This window comes from Belonocnema kinseyi, chromosome 4 (genome assembly GCF_010883055.1).
Source record: "Belonocnema kinseyi isolate 2016_QV_RU_SX_M_011 chromosome 4, B_treatae_v1, whole genome shotgun sequence".
NCBI lineage: Eukaryota > Metazoa > Arthropoda > Insecta > Hymenoptera > Cynipidae > Belonocnema > Belonocnema kinseyi.
The window spans coordinates 144,106,333-144,116,830 of record NC_046660.1 but is presented as its reverse complement, the minus strand read 5'-3'; the positions used below and the strand labels follow the sequence as shown (position 1 = coordinate 144,116,830).

The following is a 10,498-nucleotide window of genomic DNA, read 5'->3' as shown; positions in this document are numbered from 1 at the left end:
ATAATTATATACAAAAATAGTTTTAGAAATAGTTAAATTTTAACTCGAGTAATTTCTATTAAGAGTTTAATTTAATAGTTAAACTAATCTACAAATAGTCAAATTTTTAATGTTTTAAATTTTTCTAAATTTCTAAATTTCATTTATAGATTGCTCAATTGAAAAATCTACATTTAAATTTTGAACGCATTTAATTTATTTATTAATATTAATTTTTTATAAATAAACTTCCAAGTTTACAATTTTAAATGTGAAGACTTGAATCCCATCGAGTTGAAAATTATTATTATGGAATAGTTGAAAATTTTTGAAAATTAAATTTCGAAAGCTTTGAATTTTTATTGATTCCATTATCAAAACTCTAATCTACAAACATTTCAATATTTAACGTTTTCAAATTCTTCTTTTTTTTAATTTCTATCTGAAGCTTTACAAAATTTCAAAAGATTTCAAAAGATTTGTAAGGATGTAAAATATTTAAGGATGTTTTAATAGATGTCTAAGAATTTACAATTTATTTGTGCTATTTACAGGAATTTCAAAGAATTAAAAAATATTTAGAAGGCTTATTTTCAAAAATTCCAAAGGCCTTTAGAAATCCTTAAAAGGTGTCAAGGTGTTTGAAACGATTTTGATGGTTTCAAAATACTTGAGAGTATTTAAAAAGGTTCCAAAGAATTTTTAATTGATCACAGTAATTTAATATGAGGTTTTAAAGGATTTGAAATATTTCAGGATATTTTTTAAATTTCAAAGAATTTTCAAGAGCTTTGAACAAATTCAAGAGATTTCAACAGATTTTTAAGGATTTTGAATATTTGAGGATGTTTAAAAAGATTGCACTAAATTTTTCATTCATTTGTAAAAATTAAAGGAATTTCAAAGAATTTTAATAATTATATCAAGGTTGTTTAAAAAAACTCCAAAGTACCTTAAAAATCTCTAAAAGATGTCAAGATTTTTCAAAATATTTTGAAGGTTTCGAAATATTTGTGAGTATTTTAAAGGGTTTTAATGAATTTTCAATTTATTACAGTAATTTAATTTTAGATTTTAAAGGATTTGATACATCTTAGGACATTTTACTAGATTCTAAGGATTTTTCAATTGATTTCAATTATTTAGTGTGTGTTTTTAAAGAATTTTAAATATTTTAAGGTATTTTTAAAATTGCAAGGAATTTTCAAGAGCTTTGCAAAATTTTAAGAGATTTTATAGGATTTTAAATATTATTGGATGTTTTAAAACATTTCAAGTAATTTTCAATTAATTTAATTTTTTTGTTGACAATTTATCAAATTAGTTGAGAAATTTCTTTTCTAAAAATTTAACTATTTTGTAGAATTTTCTTTGTTTGTTATGGTTTAAAAATTAATTTCTTTTAACTACAAGAAAATTCATCTTCTTATTCCAATATTTTTTCAGAAAACTAATTGTTTTAGTTAAAAGTTTAACTATTTATATTTAAAGTTAGTCAACCATTAATTAAAATTATTGTTATGTTTTATAATTATAATATTAACATTAATAATATATATAGTAGTAATAATATTCATACTATATACACCTGAAAAACATAACCTCAAAATCGACTCATGCATGAAATGAAGAATCACGCGAAACATTAAATTCGCCAATTTCTTACATTTCTTTCAAATGGGGATCGACATATAAATAGAAGACCACCGAAGTCTTCCGAAGCCTTCAGATCGACAATCATCGTACAGCAGAACACCGAAGTCGAATCGTGCATTTTCGGCTTACACACGAACTCACAGTGGTAATCATGCACCTTCTGTTTTGCGGCTCCCGAACGGTAGGTATGGTGGTGGTAAATTTCAGGCTCGATCTGGCATCTCTGCCACCCGGGTGTACTCCGAGCCGTTCCACGATGTTAGGTGAGTGTTGGGCTTCACTCGGGTGAACCGTTCAGTGTTCACTCGGGTGAAGAGTGGGGGTCACTCGATGGGTGACTATTTCACCCACTGAAACTAGGTAGGTGGAAGTGAGTGAAGAGTGGAATTGGCGGGTAGAAGTGGCGGGAATCGCAAGTTTATTAGTAGACTAAAATTTAGTATCTTCATCACTTTCCACTATTATTTAACACATCACTGTTTGTAATAACAATGACATCATTACTGAAGCAGCAATTAAAATCTTATCCTGTTATTGCATTTTTTTAACTTTTGTGTAACGTAACCTCAACTATCTTTCACCAAATATACACCCGACGCACACTCGAAACCGTTCATTCTACCATTCTCCTTCCACTTCACCCTAGTAAACTCCGCCCACTTCTTTACTTCACCCACCAATTCACCTGGGTGGTCGCCTGGAACGCACCTTAGAGGAGACCTAACTCCGTTTCCCCACTTAGCAATAGAAACATTACCGTAAATGGTATGCACATTACAGGAAGATCTTAAATTTTCGTGCGCAACTGTCCTCTTCCTATACATGGAAAAGTGTGTGAGTGAGAAAGTTTGTGAAATTGACGTAAGTTAGAGAGGTTATGTTCGTTTTTTATGATGCAGGTGGCAACATTTTTTCAATTGCAAGTTATAATTATTTAAATTATTAACGTGTCTATTGATCTAGTTGAGTAAAGGACTTCAGCGTTAAGACTTGTAATGTTAAAAGAGTGCATTATGAAAGTGGTAAGTATGTAGACTATAATGAAATTGTTTGATCATGAAATCTTGCATTTGTAGTACATCATTATATTTGAGATCGTACGTTGTAATGAAGGATACTGTTTTTTTTTCTAACACTTCCAAATATTTTTTATCATAAACAAATCTGTATAATTAAAAATATAATCGATCTAGTTGCCTAAGATCACGTCAATTTGACAAACTTTCTCACTCGCACACTTTTCCATGTACAGGGAGAGGTCAACTGCGCACCTGCGCACGAAAATTAAAGATCTTCCTGTATTTTGCCTACCACTTACGGTAATGTTTCTATTGCCAATTTCAAATGGCTTCCCACTGGCGATTAATGCGTGGTATCGTCACATGGTAGAATGAGAAGAAGATATATTTTCCGTTTGCAAACGACAGGCGAGTAAATACACCTTGATGCGTAAAATCACTAGACATTTCAGTGAATCACAGTGTTTCTCTGAATAACTAGGAGAATATTATTGGCTGAAATGTCTAGTGAATTGACGCATTAGGCAAAACTCAATTCTGCAATCATGGGACGCGTCACTGACTTGCCATTGTTATCTATATAGGGCTGTGTTCGAGAATTGGCTAGCAGCACTAGTACTGTCCATAATTTAGGGTACCTTTTCACGGAAGTCGAATTTGAATAAAGTGATGAATTAATTTGACACATCGAGTTCGTATCTAGGTTCTCAACAAATCAAATTTGCTATAAACCAACAAAGCAGCTAAAAATGAATCATGAAAAATATTAATTCCACGATTAGTTAAAATAAGGCTCCGTGAAAAGGTACCCTATGAATACACGGTCTAGCCACACGCAACTAAGGTACTATATTAGATGAGAATATGCAAGTTGCCATTCCGGTTCCCCGCCAAATTCAAAATGGCTCAATTGATATCGAATTATATAAATACACTTACATGATATAGATTATTTATTTTTGAATTATACTGAAGCATTGTTATCAAAACATAAACTATAAATAAAACTACGTGATATAATATATGAAATATTTAAATTCGACTATATGATTTTTTAACCCACACATTGGCCAAAATGTAGCTCTTGCAAAAATTATGATTGCAAACGAAATGTTACTCAGTTTATACATAGGCGTGTGCTAAAATTATAATCATAGGATTTTTAAAATAAATATTAACAAATAATAAAATAATAATAGACTATAGGTCAAACATTAATACAATACTTCTTCAAGAGTTGATTATGATAGCTATTTATATTTCACATCATACGTCCTTTTTATTTTCATGGATTAATGTGCGTCGTTCTGTAGAAAAACGGGCTCCTAACCTTATTTTCTTCTGGATTTCATTTTGCTTTAATATATCAAAAAAATGCTCATAGGCAATTTAATTACATGTAAAAATAATCTTCAGACCCCCTATTGTTGAATTATATTGTGATAGTCACAGATATTAGTAATAACTTCGCATAATCTTGATTTTAAATTCGGTTTCCATTTGTCGCATCTACAATTTATGATCCACATTGACAGTATTTCTCTTCGCCCTAGTAGAAAACTGTCAAGTTTAAATCCACCCTCACTTCTATTTTTACAAAACGGAGTACTGCAGTAGACCATTTTTCTTATATTCTAAACTTAATTTTAATTAAACCATACGACTTGCTTCTCGCACTGTTTCCCGCGAACTGCCCAGGAACCAGAATGGCGGTTGCATATTCCTGTCTAATATAGTACCCTAACGCAACTAAAAAAACGTTAAACAATAAATAGCAATTCCACCACAACCAGCCATATTAGAAAAGTGAGCACGCAAAATGATGTATATTTGAAAGGTAGTAAATGATATACATGTTTTTGTGAATAAAAAAACGATGCTCGTTTACAAAAATGTACATAAATGAATGGACATATAGCGAGAACGTGGGTAAGCGTGTGATACGAAATTCTTAAGTGATAATTTCATTAATAATTTTTCAAATATTTAAAACGGTACGTGTTTCAAATTCTGTCAAAATTCACTTTTTACTTTAAAATAAATAATAAGAAAAAACAGGGAAAATTAGTGGTAGAGACAAAGATATTTTGCTGAAGTTGTTTTGCACAGGAGCGTACAATTTTCCATGCTTGCTATGGGCGCTATTTTCCCTAGATATGCCGCTGATTACCAAGATGGCTGGGTGTGGTGGAGTGCGACTGGGGACGGAACTGGGGGAGCTGAAGACTAGGCCGTGTACAGCCCTAGAGACAAGTGACGTCAGACAAAATGGCGGTGACACTGAAGGTCACACAACCCTCGCGAATACAGTAGTTTTGCATAGGACTCCGTGTTTTTGTTAGTGATTATACGTTTAAAAAATGTCAAGTGCATATTTCGAAACTTGGAGCATTACACTAAAAAGCCGATATGTGGAGAAAATACAATTAATAAGTGGTTGTGATCCCTATGACCTTAAAAATGTGCAGAGCGAAAATATTTTCTTTTTGGAGTTTAATGATGAGATCGACTTTTAAAATTAGGATTGAAATCCAATATATCATAAATTTGGCAACATATTAATTTATTTGATATATATATATATATTTCTTTTATACCTGAGAAATTCCATGTCAAATCATCCTCAAAATCATCATCAAAATTGAAAATTGTTGTCTTTTTTAGAAATCATAAATTTGGTGATTTGAACGCTACCAAGGTGTATCTTTTTTAAAATCATTCGTAAAAAAATGCAATTTTGGAAAAAAATTGAAAATTGAAAATTGAAAAAAAAAAAAAAATTAGAAAATCATTTTAGGGTCTTCCTTTCAACACGTAAGAGAACTAATACTACAATTTTTATCAAAATTACTAAGAATAGTTTACATTATTTACATAGTTTGTCATGGAATTGCTCTCCTACGTTAACGCAGGAATAAACTTGCAAACTAATTGGTGGACAAAATTCTTGTAACAACTTTATTCCTGTGGTAATGTAACTTTCAGACATTTCGTATTTTATTGTTATTTCTTTATCGTAAATTTCATTCCTCGTGTTCAGGTTAATCGTACCCTTGACCAAGTCTGATGAAAATGTTTAATACAGCTAATTCACTAATTTCGTAATCTTTTTTATATAAGAATATTAAATCGAATATATAAGCTTTATTTCCAAAATATGTTAAAATTTTTCTTTATTTGTGGAAACTGATGCCATCAAAAATAAAAACAAAAATATTGAATGAAAATTATACAACTTTAGCCTGAAGAACTAAACCCAAATAAAATATATAACTAATGTTAAATAAACGATTACAGATTTCATTATTTTAATCATCAAAGACCTTAGATTATTTTCTTAAAATTTGTTATACTCAACAATGTCACTATTTTGCTGCATTTTATTACCTATTTGAAGGATTTTTGAAATTGAAGGTTATGTTTCATTTTAATTCATCCTTAACTATAATTCGTTTATCACGTACCGCTGATAAAGTGGTTTGAACAAAATCTGAATATTTTTTTCTGTTTCTCAGTTAAATCTCCTCGTTTTAAAGCCCTTAACTAGGCGTTTCGTCTTTCCACAGAAAGAGCACAAGCTTTATCCACGGTCAGGCCAGTGGATCCTTCAATCGGCTTCTGGTATTTTCTATTATTCACTGTAACTACAGCCGGAAGACGGTAAAAACTCGTCCCAACATTTCTATCGACACGTTTGGAACACTTCACTACACAACATTTGCTAACCAAAATTGTGTTTACCGATAAAAAAAAACTCTCGTGCACTGACTCAACACTGTTAGAACGGTTTGTGTGGCCCTTATTGTCACGGCCATTTTTGCTTCTCGCACCTTGGCCCTACTTCAACATGAAATCCAATGGGGAAAGTATGAAAATCAAAAAAATGTAAACATTTAGCAAGTTTAAAGATAATTTAATTCCAAAATTCATTATTTTTGTTAGTACAAATATTTCTAAAGTATTAGTTACATGTTTACAAGAATATATAAAGATAAATAAACTGCAAAATAACTATTTCTCAATTTAAGTGTTTTTCAGAAATAAGTGCTTTAATTTTATAGACTAATAATTACTCTAGAAAGCAAAAGTTAGCTCACACGACATTGACAGATCCTCTACATTTCTGTAGAAAATTATGTGCCTCTTATCGAGGAGCTGTTCACGAAAGTTTTTCTCTTGTGCTTTCTTAATGCGGAGCATAAAAGTTTCTTAGATGACTTTTTAACGATAATAATTTTTTCGTCAATGCTATCCGAATCGTGTGCGACTGACAAAGTGGCACTTTTTATTGCGAATATCCGTTGCCAAATATGTAGTTAATAGGTTACAAGCCTGTCAACGCGCCTTTCGAGCGGTCACCGTGGGTCGTGGCGCTATACAATATTATTTAAGCGGGGCCCACACACAATTGCACAGCGCACAACACCTTGTGCAAAAGGTTCTAGACCAATCACAGGCGCCATTTCAATCGCTGTGATTTTCACACAGCATCGCGCAGAAGGTCTCGAAAAGTTCAGAACGTTGAAGTTTCATGTAGTCTGCACTCTGCAGCATCTACCATTCAAATCTGTCATTCCACATAGAACTTTTCATTTCAATTCGGAAATAGATAGTGCACATGCGTGGCCGCCATGACAGTTCCCGCGAATTCAAAAGTTTCGGCCCTATTCTATAAAATGTATGTAAATTCACAGTTCTTTACTGTGATAAATGTGATAAATGCGTATGTAGTGAAAGTTGAATGAAGAATAGTGTAGAGTATTTAAAAAATGATTTGATCATTAGAAGAATATAAATAACATAAAAAATAAGTATATTCTTTTACCAGCTGTACAGTATATACGTATAGTATATAAGAATGAATGAAATTTATGAAAAAATGCCTGGATGAAAGGAATGAAATAAATGGAAGGAATTATGGTGGGATTATTATTTCGTTGAAAATGTTACAATTTAAAAAAAGAATCTTTTGGTTGAAAATTTATCTTAGGCGGTAGATTATGAACCTTCTTGATGACTAATTCTTCTTTTTTAGCTCAAATTCATTTCTTCGGTTAATAATTTAAATATGAGTTTGATAATAACTACAAAAAATTCAAAATTTTTATTCAAAATATTTATATGTTCTACATAAAATTGTATTTTTTTCAATGAACAGTTGTTGTACGTTAGGTTTATAACAGATGGAGAATTTCTTTTCAAACTCAAATATTTGGTTGGCGTTACATGTATTTTTCGAAAAATCTTTGTTTCTTGATGCAAAAAATTAGTCTCTTTGGCGGAAAATAAGTTTTTATATAAAAATTAATTTTATTGACCGAAAATTCATTTTTAGAACTGAAAATGTAACTACTCCAATTTTTTTTGAAAATAATTTTTTTATAGTAATTTTTTAATTTAATTTTAAATTTAATTAAAAATTTGTTCACGTAATTTGTCACGACGAAATATTTCGATAATAACTTCTTCTTAGTTAAAAATTTATTTGACTCCAATATTCACTATTTTAAGGTTTTGAGAAGTATTCATTGATTAAAAATTGTTACGATATAGAGGGGTTTTGCAGAAGATGTGGGTGAAATATAATAAGAATCAATTCACATTAATATTTTGGTACATTTATTACTCTTCGGACATCAAATGTATGAAATAAAATAAACATGCATTATACATACATAATAAAATGAAATAAAATTCATACGAACATTGAAGTGATTTTATTAGTTCTACTATAATTTGCAGAAAGCATATGGATATATTGAACCTGTGGCCTAATACAAAAATGTACACTGAAAAAAGTGATTCTTAAAACCAAGTAAATGCATTTACTTGAATCCTATTTCTTAGCATCAAGAAAATATTCTTTAACCGAAGAAATTTCTATTTAAACCAGGCATGTATCTTTTGTTGATCTAAAAGAATGAATTCTTTGGCTATACTTTCTTGAAAGAAATACATATTTTTTAAATTCAAGAAAATGATTTCCTTAATTCAAAAGGTCTAGATTCGTTGAAATCTGATTAGTCGTTCAGAGAAATATATATTTGATTTAAAAAGTTCGATTCTTTGAACTGATTCGGGACTCATTTAAATCAATAACTTTTCCATACTTGCGAATCCAGAATTTAGGTTTATTTAAATCCAGGAAATAATGATTTAATTCAAAATAATATTAATTGAATTACAATATTTTTTTTGTCTCAAAGGGTTCATGTATTTATAGCAATGAAGCATTTATTTATGTGAAAAAGGTATCGCCCGTGTAGAAATTCCTCCGGTTCGCCCTAATACAATAAGGTTTCAGGTCGGATCCTGGCCGGGCTACTCCTGGCTGGGTGTCATGGATAGGAACCGGGCGGGGGCCCGGTCGGGCTGCATTTTTCTCGAATCACGAGGTCCGGGACCGGCCGATTACTGGCTGGGCCAACCCTGGTTATATCCCATGGTCAGGAGCCGGCTGGGCACTGATCAGATTAATGTTTTTGTAGAAATTACACATTTTTTAAGAGCCGTGATATTATCAAAGACGTTATTATGGATGCTAGATGAATTATTATTTAAAAATTATAATTTAAAGATTTATTAGATCAGTGAATCAAAGATGAGCTTTTTTAAATTCTTAAAAAAAACATAAATTTTTTTCGAATAATTTAACATTTTAAATTAAGCTGTTATCGATTCTGCTATGTGCAACAACAAAAATGATACAATTTTTATAAACATCTCTATATTCAGAAAATGTTTAGTCTGTACATTTCAAATTTACCGCCATATATAGCACCTGACGTGTCTGTCGTCTGCATAGACACTCAGTCATTTTCAGTTTCGCATCTGGAAAGAGGATGTTTCTTGCACTCACGTCGCGTCGTCTCTTCGAAGTTCGCAAATAAAATCGAGACTCGTGGTTCAAATCAACCTTATTTCAGTGATTAGTTTGAAGCCCCTACTTACTGCGAAAATAATTATTATTTTAAATTAAAATATAGTCTTGTGTATACAGTTTTTTCTTTCTTCCTTCCTAACCTTAAATAACCACGTGGCTTTCAAATTGCTATGGGATTCTACCACCAGGGAATACAATTCTACTCCAATTTTCTTGCCAGAATTAGTTCACTTGATTTGAACTTTTAGAGTTCACCATAATCTTTAGCCTTCTCGCCTGAAGCAACATTTCTTAACCGCTTTTTGGCCGAATTACTCGAACGGACCCCGGACGGTATTGAAGCCGGGATCCGACCAGTTTACCGTGACGTTTTTAGCCGGATCCCGGCCGGATTCCCCGACCTGCGCTCGGCTTAAAGCGGGGCTATCCGGCTGGGACCCAGCCGGATCCCTGATTGGATTCCTACACGGGCGTGTTTGCATAAATTCTTATTTCTTCAGTGAAAGACAATATTTCATTTGATTACTAGAATTAAATTATTCATAACAAATAAGCATTTCTTCCAACGAAGTAATCATTTTTTTCAAATAAAAATTTTTATAATATGGTGTCATTTGTTTCTATTGAAGACTTCTTTAGATTTAGGAAATATATTGTTAAATTAAATATCCATGTTTTTTATTTGAGAAATTATTTCTTTGGTATTTATGGTGAGGTTTAAATATGGTTTTCCGCCTTAGAATTTCCATATTGCGGTAGTGCCGTGGTTAACGCTGTGGACTTCACACTCGATGTACCCAAGTTCAATTCCGGCTAGGGGTGAATTTTTCATCGAATTTTTCTGTTTTAGATTCATAAAGATTTTAGATTATGTGATTTGTTTGAATAAGTATGTACATAAATAACAATGCTAATTGTAATTTAGGCTGAAAGAATCCAGTAGCTTGTTCAGGAAAATATG

At 31.4% G+C, this 10,498-nt stretch overlaps 1 protein-coding gene across 1 annotated transcript in view; it reads right to left on the bottom strand.

Moving 5' to 3' along the window:
• The window catches only part of LOC117171332 (phosphoribosyl pyrophosphate synthase-associated protein 2), a 228,065-nt gene extending 221,621 nt beyond the window's left edge, over window positions 1-6,444 (bottom strand). The window contains exon 1 of the mRNA XM_033358547.1: window positions 6,119-6,444. The gene's annotated coding sequence lies outside the window, so the exon portion shown is untranslated. The remainder of the gene's footprint in view (window positions 1-6,118) is intronic.
• Window positions 6,445-10,498: the final 4,054 nt, after the last annotated feature.